Source organism: Artemia franciscana, chromosome 1, assembly GCF_032884065.1.
Source record: "Artemia franciscana chromosome 1, ASM3288406v1, whole genome shotgun sequence".
Taxonomy (NCBI): Eukaryota; Metazoa; Arthropoda; class Branchiopoda; order Anostraca; family Artemiidae; genus Artemia; species Artemia franciscana.
In genome coordinates, this window is record NC_088863.1 from 28116921 (window position 1) to 28129889 (window position 12969).

At 35.1% G+C, this 12969-nt stretch overlaps 1 protein-coding gene across 6 annotated transcripts in view; it reads left to right on the forward strand.

The window, feature by feature from the left end:
* The first annotated feature begins 9536 nt into the window (after positions 1–9536).
* Positions 9537–12969, forward strand: part of LOC136027953 (protein SET-like) — a 34492-nt gene continuing 31059 nt past the window's right edge. The window contains exon 1 of one of the 6 annotated variants that reach the window (XM_065705466.1): positions 9537–9639. The gene's annotated coding sequence lies outside the window, so the exon portion shown is untranslated. Of the gene's footprint in view, positions 9741–12969 lie in introns of all 6 variants that reach the window. The other 5 variants (XM_065705437.1, XM_065705433.1, XM_065705457.1 and 2 more) reach the window with 5 other exon arrangements.

The following is a 12969-nucleotide window of genomic DNA, read 5'->3' on the forward strand; positions in this document are numbered from 1 at the left end:
AGTCTCTGGAGACAGTTTTGCGTATCAACGCCATCTTGTGGTTCAAAAACTTTCAAAACTTGCTCTTGCAGAGTGACAAGGTGACCTTAGACATGGAAGATAACTCACAGACGTGTATGATTCATTGAACTCGATTCGTCTTAAAGAACATGAACCGATTGCAACATCTTATGCCCATGCAAAAAGAGATGCTAGTAATACCATGCTTTTGGTAGAGATTTTCGAGACATTGTTTTGGGAAGATAGTCTGCGCGCTGCCAATAAGTCAATTTCATTGCTACGAAATGTGAATTACCCAATGAGTCTATCACCATAGGATGAGATGGCAATTAAAAATAAGAGAATGTAGTTGGTCTTTTAAGGAGAAATTATTTAGGTAGTGGGGAAATGCCAGTTCCCAACCTCGATCTTTTCAGCAATCCAGTTATATCAGGTGGGAGTACCTGATAAAGCAGCAATAATATCTACCAATTTATATCCTCAGCTCAGACTACGACGTGAAATTCGTATCAACAGTGATTGCACACTCGCAGTAAGGTGAAGTTGCAGATAGCGCATGGGTAGATGGTTCTCTTTCTTATAAAATCATGCCCAAATCATCTGAGAAGCCGCTAAAATTAGATCTCAATTGCAAAACAGTTGATAATAGTCATAGTGCTTGAATAACACTTTTTTTTAGACTCTTATTATTTTTCCCAAATCACTATCTCAATTAATTCAAGTACAAAAACAAGACAATTTTAGTTCCCCCCTCTTTAAACGTTACTTTCCATGTGATCAAATGTATGATTTTATTGCCGTGTAAGGGCATATACCCGTATGAATAGTACAGCTTCGCAAAATCTATTAGGAATTTAGGTTTGATTTTGGGGGTTATATATCAAATCCTCATCTAGAGATAGATTTAATTCTTAAGATCAGCAAGGAAAAAATAGGTGCGATTACCGACGTGGAGCAGCATGTATTTGTAGAGAGATCCATGCAGGGACGGTAAAGGGTTCGTATCCACGGGGGTTGTATCCTGGAAACTAACCCGACTGGACAACGCAACGGTGAAAATTCGGATGGAGTTTTTCTTGATATGAACTCCCTTTATCCATTGGCAGTGTCTCACTACTCTTTGCCATGTTGGACTTTCAAATTGCTGGACAATCCTTGTGATCCGAGTTTCCCTGGCGTTGCCATTATTGGTGAGAATGGACCAAAAGGATTGTTTTTTGAAATTGATGGTGAAATACCAGTGGAACTTCCTAACTTGGTAAAGGATTTTGCTCTCCGTGCATAAGCAGACCCGGGTCTAGGGACCCATTGAATTAACATAATATTTCTTTGGTAGAAGATGGGGGTCTGCACTGGATACTTTCAAGACAAGAGCTTATTTTCGACCTTCATTCGAAACAGAATATTGTTGTAGACCACCTTGTTTTTCGGTGGATGCCAACCAACGGTTTCAGGGTTACAGAGATCCATAGCGCATTTAATTCGAAAAAAATCCATACATGAAGACTTTTGTTGACATCTTTGTCAGTGAAAGCTCTGAGGCAAGGATGAACGTTGAAAAAGAATCTTTAAAATCATCTTAATTTCAGCCTTTGGTAAGATTTGCGAGAATGTTTGCCATAGGAGTTGTTGCGACATTGTAACCAAACAAAAATAATTTGCTCAAAACATGGCTGATCTGGACTTTACATCGTTCACCATCATAGTTTTCAATATGGTCCTTTTGCATGGAAAAATAGGAGTGTAATTTTAAATAGAAACATTGCCACTGGCAGTGCCATTTTAAAAAATTTCAAAGAAACTCACGTCGAAATTTTATTACATTGGGTGTAAGCTCCAATGGCCGGGGGAGGGACAAGATCAGGTGTATTATGGAGACACTGACTCTCTCCTGTTAAAAATTAAAAAAGACAATCTGTTGGACGATTTGGAAAATGATATATACATTCGCTCTCGATTGGACTACACCAACTGGGACGATTCCATTTATCCGTAGCTAGTAAAGCACCAGGCCCGTAATTAAGTTATTATATCTAAAATCAGAGACGGGGTGCGACTTTATTGCCCACGGTGTGCTTGCAGGTCCGGAGGTGTGTTGTGCAAACGCACAATAAGGATATCAAAAAGTCTAAACACTATGAAGGAAAACTTCGTGCTTACAGAAACTATGTAGAAAATATTTTAGTTCCAAGAGCGAATGTCGTGGTGTTTTTCTAAATTAAAATTTAAAAACTATACAGTTAGAGATGAGAAAAATGCCATGTCAGCAATATCGGACAAGGTCTATGTGTGCGTAGGTGGTGTGAAGGTACTACTACACGGTCGTTATCTCTCTTCAGACCAGGATATATGTGTACAGCACAGACACCATCTCCTTCGGGAGAAAATTCAATAGATAGTGGGAGGAGTATCTGTTTTTTCCAACAGTCTCCATTGCAGCAGTGTGTTTTTTAGTGTTTTTGTATGTTTGTTCCTTGCTTGCGCAAGGTCGAATCTGTGTTGTTTTAAAATTTGTTTAATATTATATTATTATTTTTTCTTTCCCAATGCCCGCCCGGGCCCCCCAGCCCTCGACCACCGCAGCGGCCACCACGCCTTCCGGTCGTATATGACAGGCCAGCCCTTCCTTCCGCGCAGGGCATTTCCTTAGTTCTTTTGAAATGTTTAAGTGGTTTTAAGTGCTTATTTCCTGTTGTTTATTTCTCAAGTGCTTATTTCATGTTGTTTTTTAAAAATTTGTAGTGCATTTTTGTCATCAAAGGAAAACATATTTTATTTTTTGTCTTTTTGAACAAAGGGATTTAGTATTTATTCAACAGATTGACGCTAGGTTCGGTTAGCTCTATTTTAACAGCAAGAAGGGTAATATGTATCAATCAAAACTGCTTTCATTTCATTTCTTTGTGGGCCATCAATATCTGGAAAAACGACACTATTTAAGGAAAATATTTCAAAACTGTGACAAAATGTATTTAAAGAACCCAAAAACATCTACTGTTGCTATACAATATGTCAAGAGTCCTATGATAAAATAAAGACTGCTGCACCAAACACCAAATTCATACAGAGACTTGATATCTTTAGACCTACTGAACCAAACTCTCGGTTGGTTATTGATCATTTAGCTGAATACATTGAAGAATTATCTCAACAGATATTACAATTAGTCACGGTTTGGTCTCACTATGACAAAAATCTCCGTAACTATTTTTCTCCACAATCTCTTTCATCAGATAAAATGTATGATAACTCTTGCTTTGAATTGCACTTACTACATCATCTACAAAGTTTCTCGTGATTCCAATTTCCTCATAACTTTAAACTAACAAATTTTTCCCGGTGACCGGAAATTTTATACTCTCGGCATACAATCAGGCTACAAATAAACCCTTGGTTATATTCTATGGGATCTCAATCAAAATACACCCAAGGATTTACATTTAGTCACTAATATTTTTGACAATAAATAACCGTGCATCTACCAGTGGACAGTAAAAAAAGTTTATTAGTTGCCATCATGACACTGAAGACATTACTAGACACTGAAATATGAATCAATTTAAAATTAAAGGAATATTCTTGTAAAAACAAACAAGACAAATAAATAAAAAAAGTATTATTTTCACCCGTCAAACGTAAGGTCGTATACGTAGGGCACCCTTATGATAGAAATGAACAAAACTTCAGTTACGAATTCTTTGCTCCTCAAACAGACAGGAGGGATAAACCTCCAAGCTTTGACAAATTCAATCTAAAACCGATACTAAAACAGAAGGGACACCGATCCGAGTTCCAACTAAAATCCATTTATAGAGGGTAGAGACAGTACCAGGCTCAAATGACCATCCACTTAGCCTACATACCCAAGGTAATATCATACAACTCTCCTACACTTTACCCCAAACCCCCTTATGCGCAAATATATGGCTGCTACACGTTCTGCTGCCTGTCAATGTTTTTCCTCTTCTTGCGTTGTCGCAGTTCATTGGATTTGCATCTATATCGGTTGAAACAGGAGAGACAGATTGGAAGAAAAAATGGGAGTTATGTGATTTCAGGCACAGATGTGCATATTAGGATGGTTGGGGATAAAGTAGAGCGTGGTTTTAGGCAAAATTTGTTTGCTACAATAACTCTGCATAGTATATTTGGAATAAAATATTCTTTTGTTTAAGTTTTCGGAATAAAATATTGTAAATATTTCTTTGGAGGGGAGAAGGGCTAGGTACAGTAGGGCCAGGGGTCAGCTCCCGTAAGTTTTGAAAAGAAATTTTAATCTAAGATGTCGAGGGCTTTCCCTTAAGATTTTCCAAATAATTTTCCAAAATTTTGGAAAGCACTACCAGAACTGCTTCCACAAACTTTTTAAAAGATGATAAATCTCTGACATACCTAAAAATACAAATTCCTACTATTTTAAATGAAATGCTCATCCATAAAATTTAAAAAATTAAACAAAACAATTCACTGGCTCGTAGTTTGAGTAGTAAAAAGGATTGCGGGGCTCCCACGGCATGAATAAAGTTAATAAACCTGTCCACGAAGTTGATAAACCGTTTTCCTTACATATCTTTGTTAACTTTATTGTTGTTAGAATAAAGTTTAACTTTATTTAGATTTTTCGAGAAAGTCCGCAAAGTTTAGTCAATAGCAGAAGATCTTTGGAAAATTTCCAACAAACCACACACAAATTAATTTCTATATATATATATTGGTGTATATTTGTTTAATTTTTTGGCTTAATAAGCGATTATGGGCTAGGCAAAACATTATTTTCATCTATTATTAAAAGGAAAAAGCCCTAGACAGCTACATGTCTGATTATTTCAGTTATTTTCTAGGAATAATTTCTGTAAAGTCAGTAAGGTGAAACGCTTGTGTGAATGTGCCATTTTTAGGGTATTCTTAAGAAGATATTTCACGTTAGCTTCAAGGGATTGATTCGGACTAATATCAGTAAGCAAGCCACGTATGATCAGGTTCAGGCTTCTGTCTTTCACTTGAATAAGTGGAATTTTACGAATGAACCAAGAGTTGTTCTGCTATTTCTCTTCGTGTGACCGTTTAAATTTGGCAATTTTTCAATACATTTCTAAGGCTTCATTTTTTTAATTCTTGTATTTTGGAAGACTAATTGTTTACTGCAGTTATTGAATCATCCTACTTATTAAGTAGTATTAGTGTAAGCCTTTTGGATACAGCACTGCGTGCCCTAGCAACGAGTTCCGTGTCCCTAGTATCAAGCTGGTATTATTGATTATGTACACCTGGTTTTAACGTAATAGGAGATTGTTTACCTATGTAAATTTATGGAGGATGACTTATTTTTGAGTGACTTGTTTTGTTAGAGCTCACGCAAGATTTGGTACGCTTACCTCAGCATTGGAAAAGAGTTCAATGCGTCAACATTGTAGATAGTGATTTTCAGTCTTGATATGTTCTCTTAGTAACGGATACTTTTTCTTTGTTGGAAGTTGAGGGCACTAGCGGTGGTGAAATGAAAAATTAATAGTAGTTAATGTCACAATAAATTTTACAAGGGCTTGTCGGCTATTCCTTGAATGGGATGAGATGTTTAAAGGATATGTGATATCATTGAGCAAATTTATGTTGGAAGAACAGTTATTTTTTGCATCAAAAGTTAATATAATGCATATTCAGAGACTATAAGATGGATTAATTGCACTAGTGAAGTATATTGAAGACATTGATGTGAATCAGTGTGTAAAAAAGAATTGAGTTTGTAAATATTCTAATTTCGAAAATATTTTTCTTGTTGGATATTATACAGGTAACGAGAAAGCAGAAACAATCTTTATTATTTGGCTTTGTTAGTCTATAGTCACCAGTGAGAGTGCCCAGATTAAAAAAATATAGGAATTGAGAAACAAAAAATCATGCGGATTCTTGGGACTTTGAAAAAAAATATTGATTTTAAATGATCATTTTCAAGCGTTACCAGTTCAAAAGAAAATATTCTCGGAGAGAATACTCGAAAAAATAATGAGAAATGAATTTCCATCTTTGGACTATTGTATGAGACTTCTACCTCGTGGGCCAAAAATATTTCCTCAATTTATTGCCATACTATTTAAAAAAAAAATATTTTGTGGATTTGCTTTTGAAACTTACCTAAAAATTCTTTTAAGAAGGAAATTTTTTCACATAACATTAACAAACAAATCGAAAAATCCTGAGCAAACAGGCTTTATGACTTCACTAGATTACTCCTCCTAGAAGAGAGAGAACAGTCATTTATCAATCGCAAGCCATTTTTTTTTGGAAGTGAGACAAGCAACAGTAACAAAATGCCAAAGATAGTAATATTTTTTGAAAAGATTGACTGCTTATTATGTGTTTTCACACTAATGTTTTAATTTTTACACAAGGCAAGAGGCGGAAAAAGTTGTAAATATCTGCAGATCATAGGAGCATTGACAGGTTCTTGTCCTTTTTACATGTTTTAGCACTAAAGTTTTAATTTTTACACAGGACAAGAGGGTAAAAAAGTAATAAATTTGTCTGAATAAGAAGGTGACAAGGGGGTATTTTTCGGGGGCTCCAGGACCTGCCTGAAGCCACAGACTCTTAAACACAGCCCTTGGTTGAATGCTGCCGTCAAAGAAACAGATTTTACACCTTAATGAGAATAATATATCGTTTTTAATAAGATAGGATTTTTTTCAACTGAAGGATAAGTGCCCTCAGCTTATATAAGATTCTTTTTAAGCACAAAATCATAAGTGTTTCAAGGGAAAATATTTCTTTTTTTGTTTCACAGGTCATCCTTGGAATGGTAGTAAAGCTAACCAAGAACGATATGGAATGGATTAATCAGCTACTGACTGGTTTCACTGGACAAGAGCCAAGCAACAGCCCCCCCACTCGAAAGTGTTATTATTCAAGACACGTGACGAATTTTCAAAGGGGAAATAATCGGGAACTGTATTGGACCTTATTCAATGATGCTTAAGGGAGTTTGCCCCTCAAAAATAGGGCTATAGGTGTTGCTTTTAGTTCAATAAACAGGACAATTTGATGATCCTGTGAGGGGGTGTGCCCCTCAAACATAAGGCTATAGGTCTTGCTTTCAGTTTAATAACCAGAATAATTCGATAGTTCTGGGAGGGGGTTTTCCCCCGGATATTGAGCTATAGTCTTGTTTTAATTTAATAACTGAAACGATTCAATAATTCTTAGAGGGGAAGGGGTCCTCAAAAATAGGGTTATGAACTATATTTCCAGCTTATTAACAGGGAACCTTCGAAAACACGGGCTATGAATTTTGTTTTCAGTTTAATAATATATTCTTTTTACAGACTAGTACAATATTCTTTTTTCATCCTAATATATTCTTTTCAGGAAAAAATCATAACTGTTTCACAGGGAAAACAAGTAGCTATTATTTTCTAGGTTCACCAAGCTGCACTATCGCTCTCAACAATTCAAGTGCCCTAAAATGAAGAGCCATGTTGGGCATATACAATTCATTTCTTCAATGTTCATTCTAGAATATCATACCGGCTTCTGAACTAATAGATTAACAATTGATCAGATATTCACTGTTCGACAAATCATAAAAAAGACAGGAAACTTGGTCGCAGCATCTACTCCCTTTTCATAAACTGTAAACAAGCTTTCGATCTCATTTGGTGAGAAGGTCTATGGCACATCCTTCTCCACTTTGGCATCCTATCCAATCTGATGTATCTCATCCAAGAAGTGTATAAGAAGTTCAAAAGCCGCGTCATGACTGGAGAAAGACTTGCCGAAAGCTTCAAAACCTCTACTGGAGTGCTACAAGGTTGCCTACCATCATCAGAGGTGTTCAATCTTTTCCTACATACCATGCAGCTCTTTCACTCAAATACAACCCGTCCGGCACCTTTATCGTAGAAATAGTGATAGATAAATTAGCATATGTCAATAACATAGACCTAATACTGGGGTCTTTTCAAAATATTCAATCTCAGGCTAACAGCACTAACTTGTGTATCAACCTCCCTTTAGCTTGATGGAGATGCCATTGAGTGGGTGAAAGACGTCACCTATCTAGGAAGCCTACTTACTTCTCATAACAACCAGATCAAAGACGTCAAGCCTGACACTTGCCGACTCTAGTTTTAAAACTCTGATGCCCATCTGGAGGAACAAAACTTTATTGACAATTCTCAAAACGAGACTTACCTATTCCCTTATTATTCCGATTGCCACCCATGCCTGTCAATTCTGGAAAGTTAAAACTGACGATTAGTGTCACCTAGCTGCCTTTGAAACCGAATCCCTACGACCCAGGTATGATATTACCTACCACGAAAAGTCTCCAACTCCAAAGTTCTTCCAAGTCTGAAAGTCAAACTCACATGCATGTCCACATGTCACATGTCACAGTGACATGCATGCCCACATGTCACAGACATGCCCAATGCATGGCTAGCACTTGTCTTCCAAATATAGTCTTTAATGGACGAGTACACTGTTCTCGCCCCAGAGGTCACCCTCCAAAAAGACGGGGAGAAAACTGTTCACATTGTAACCTGCCACAACTCTTTCGCCTGGTCGACAACGGATGAACCCAGAGCAGGCATACCAATGAACTAGTTAAAGAAAAGGTCCAAGAACAACCTTCGAGGACAGATCGGACCTAAGTCAGTCAAGCAAGTCAATCTTCATGAGATTCAATTGTATTTATTACTTTTCCAGTTTAAAATACGTTTCGAACTGATATTGATGCCACGGATGATAATGACGAACATCCATTTCACTAAAGATGATCGTTACTAGCTTTAAGTAAATCCAATTTACCCTTCTGTTTTTCCAGCTACTATAAAAAGGTAGCTGGATTGAAAAGAGTTACCGTTTGTAGAACCTGAAAAGCAGCCTTATCATACGGAAAAGCTTGTAAATGAAAAACATACTTCATTGGCATTGAAACTTGTTTACCCTGAGTTCCCACTGATCGATATCACACAAAATGGCCATTTTTTCCGTGATCTGTCAAATTTCCTCCGTTTTTGGTTGCATGTTTCTGCGTCACAATGGTTCAGCGGCTGGATTGAAATATTTCTACTGAACCGCTGAAAATCGCATCCATTATTTTATAATTTAAAGCATTTTAGAACAATAAATTGCAAGTAACTGAGAAACTAAACATATTTATCCAAAATTTTCCGTTAATATTTGACAAACAACTTAAGGATTCGGTCCTTTCAATACCAAATTTTAATTGGCGAGTCCTGGGGGGATATTTATAAGGAAATGAGCCAAGGAGATAAGACATATTTTCCACTAAAATTAGTGAGCCTTTGCTTTTACAGGTTTTTTGAGTATTTTTTATTTTGAGTATTCGAGTACTTTTCTTGGCTTGTAGAATTAGATATAGTAATAAATTTAACAATAATTTAAAAAAAATAATAAATTTAGTAATAAATAAATAAGGTGAATTACATTAGATGTAATATATTTTGCGATTTTCCCGCATCCGCTATCCGGGAGCCATTTTGCTTTAAAAAAAAAATCCACCCATTGGCTAGAAAAGCTTTTTTGTTGCAATAAAAACTCATAAAGAAGAAACAGAAGAATAAGAGGCCAATTGGATAAACTTTGGGACAGGAAAACAATAATCAAATACTGTTTTGGGTAAAACTGGCTGTGGCTTCTACTGATGAGGATATAGCCGAGTGCATTGCTAGCATACGCTACTGCTGTCAGGTTATTCTTGCAGTCCTAGTTGATTTTAGGTAATAGGGTTTAAGAGAAACCATATAGGCCTATATAACTGATTTCAGAAGCAAGATTCATCTTTTGAACTCTACATTGTGATAATAAAATAGTGGTACCATCCAATCCTTCTTCCATCACTAGGCTAGACTAAACTGTTCCTTAAGCTGTAAATAATGAGTAGCCTAGTTATATTATTGACCTAAAAATAAAATAAATATACCACTAGATGTAATTTTTTATGCTCTTTCTGAATATAATAGTAACTTTTATGGCAAATTCCCTTCTTCCATCACTAGGCTAGACTAAACTGTTCCTTAAGCTGTAAATAATGAGTAGCCTAGTTATATTATTGACCTAAAAATAAAATAAATATACCACTAGATGTAATTTTTTATGCTCTTTCTGAATATAATAGTAACTTTTATGGCAAATTCAGTATGTTTTGTGGGGGGCAGGGGCAAGGATCTTATTAACAAACTATTTATTTATTTATTTATCAATACCAAATATGGTAAGCTTTCAATTTTATCACACTAAACATAATAAAAAGAATGTATGACAATACTGACAACATAGCCTAATACACACATACAAATCAATGCAAATAACAACTACAACAAACACTGACAAATAATACTATAAATGATTTACTATGAAAATTTGTTTCTGCTAGTTTTGTTTTGAATCTTTTCATGTCATCTGTTAGAAATGTTTTAGGTGGAAGGTCATTCCATGGCTTCTATACCCTGCTGTAAAATGAATGTTGGCCTATTTTCGTTTTTGAAAGTAAGGGGTACAATTTATGTGGGTGATAACAGGTCCTGTTAGTGTCATTTAATGTGAAGAACTGTGATGTACTTATATTATCAATGCCTTTGATTATATAGAATGTGTTAATAATGTCTGACCTATCCTTTTGGAATTGAAGACTTGGCAATCCTTGCCTATGCAGTCTATTTTCATACAGCAAATGTTTTAAATAAGGTACGAGCTTAGTTGCTCTTTGCTGTATTTTTTCAACCCTTGCTCTGTCTTTTTATTCAATGGATACCATACTGAAAAATTGTATTCAAATATAGGTTGAACTGCTGATTTATAAATAGCAATGAATAAACAGAGATTAAACTTACAGAAATTGCATGTAAGACATAATAGCTGATAGTTTGCCTTACAAGTTACTTCAGAGACATGCCTTTCAAACCTAAGACTAGAATCAAAATGAACACCAAGGTCATGGACATTTTCAACACATAAAATTGAATGTCCAGTAAGATGGTAATGGTAACTTTGTTCTACTTTGTGAAAGTAATGACCTATTCTGGTCACTAAGAAATAAACTTACCTCTATAGTCAGAATTTTATCCTGAATCCAAATTTAACAAGCATTTACATAGGAAATGAACTTTACTCCCAACCCTCTAGGGTAAAAATGCCAATGATTTGACAGCTTTTGTAAAAAAAGACACTTTTTCTACACCAGAAGGTTTAATTTAAAGACTTTTTGTTTAAAAATGGGGTAATTATTTAGTTGAATCACAAGCTGTGTGAACTGGAAACTATGCTGCAAAGCAGCATAGTTTTCATACTATAGCACTTAGAAATGTTAATTCTAGAAGTGCATCTATTTCTGGTTGACCCTCTTCCTCCATGTGGCAAACTAAAAATGCATAAATTAGGCCAGGTTTTGAAGCTGAGGGAAAAGTTGGGGTTGTACAACACAAATGAAATTATATTTTAAATACTAATTCCAGTCATTGCTAATAATTTCTGTATAGTATGAAGTTGAAAGATAATTAAAAAACTCACACATCCATTGATGTTAATATCCAAAATGGTTCACTTTCAAACAAAACAAACATCCAATTTTACTTACAGGTAACATTACCTATTGAGTTGAGCATATTAGTCTATGAGCCCTGTGGGCAGCTAGGCAAGGTCTGTATTCTGATTGGTTGAATTGCTAGTTGATGTTTATGAAATCCTTTTTGCTGATTGGTTAAGCCTTGTTTGTTATGGTTATGGTGTTTCATCATTACAACCCTATTTTCCCCAGAAATTGTGGTTAGTCAAGGGCAAGCTTCTGTGATGTTAAAAGTTTGAAGGGAGGATATTTTAGTTTTTTGTGAGTTTTTTTTTGTAATTACTGCATATAGCTAGATTTTGATGATTGCATATTGTTTTTATGTCATTATTCATTGATATTGCCCAACCCCAGCATTTCCCTTGGCTTCAAAACCCTGCCCACTTCATGCATTTTCAGTTTGTCAAAGGGGGATTTTAGAAAGCTAAAAAATGGACATCTTCTCTAATAATGACAAAGAAACAATATGCAACCATGAGAATCTTGCTATATGTAATAATACATATTTTTGACAGCTTGTAATGAAAGTTAAGTTTTACTGAAAAGGGTTTCAGTATATAGGATAAACATCTACAAATCTAACTGTTTGATTAGAAATTTGGTGTTTTATCAGAAAAGGGTACAAAACTCTGATTTTCTTATATTTGAGCATTTTCAGCTGCAAATTCAACAGAACAAAAAAGTTTCCTTATTTGATGTAAGTTGAAACTCACTTCAACATACTTTATATCTTTGTTTCTCTTAAACTTTTTTTGTGTGAATGTATAAAACAGTATTCAGATAGTTGAAGCAAAAACTGAAAGCATTGCCTCAAGTATATGGACAAATTTGGATATTCATAGGGAGTGTAATTGTGTGCGCTAGGTCTATATAATTTTGTGATACAGGTCTCCCTATAAATGCTATCTGAAATGGCCTGCTTCCTCTCAGCTTTAATTGTCCAGCAAAGATTTCTTTGTTGTTTAAAGTGAAAATGTTGTCAACATTTGGCCATTTAAAAGATAATCTACCCTTTTATTCTACTTTAAAAAATTTTAGTTTTGACTATCCTTTGTCTAGAAAATCCAGAATTCTTGAAGTATTAATGTTCTACTTAAGATTATTAGAAGTTCATGTCACCAAGATGTTTAACATTTTTCATTAGTATTTTGGGTAGGATAGGGTCTAAGACAGCAAGAGTGAATTTCAAGAATTTTAAGAAGTTTATTGTCATTATATTTGACTTGGTATTTATAGCTCTATTTGCAGTCAGCTTGTGAACTACAAAGTTTTTGTATGTTTTGAAACTATGCCAAAAAGAGGGAAAAAACCTAAACAATAAAAATTCTTTTCACTATATGCTGAAAATTTTCATCAGGGTTTCCCTATAAATAAAGCAAATGTAT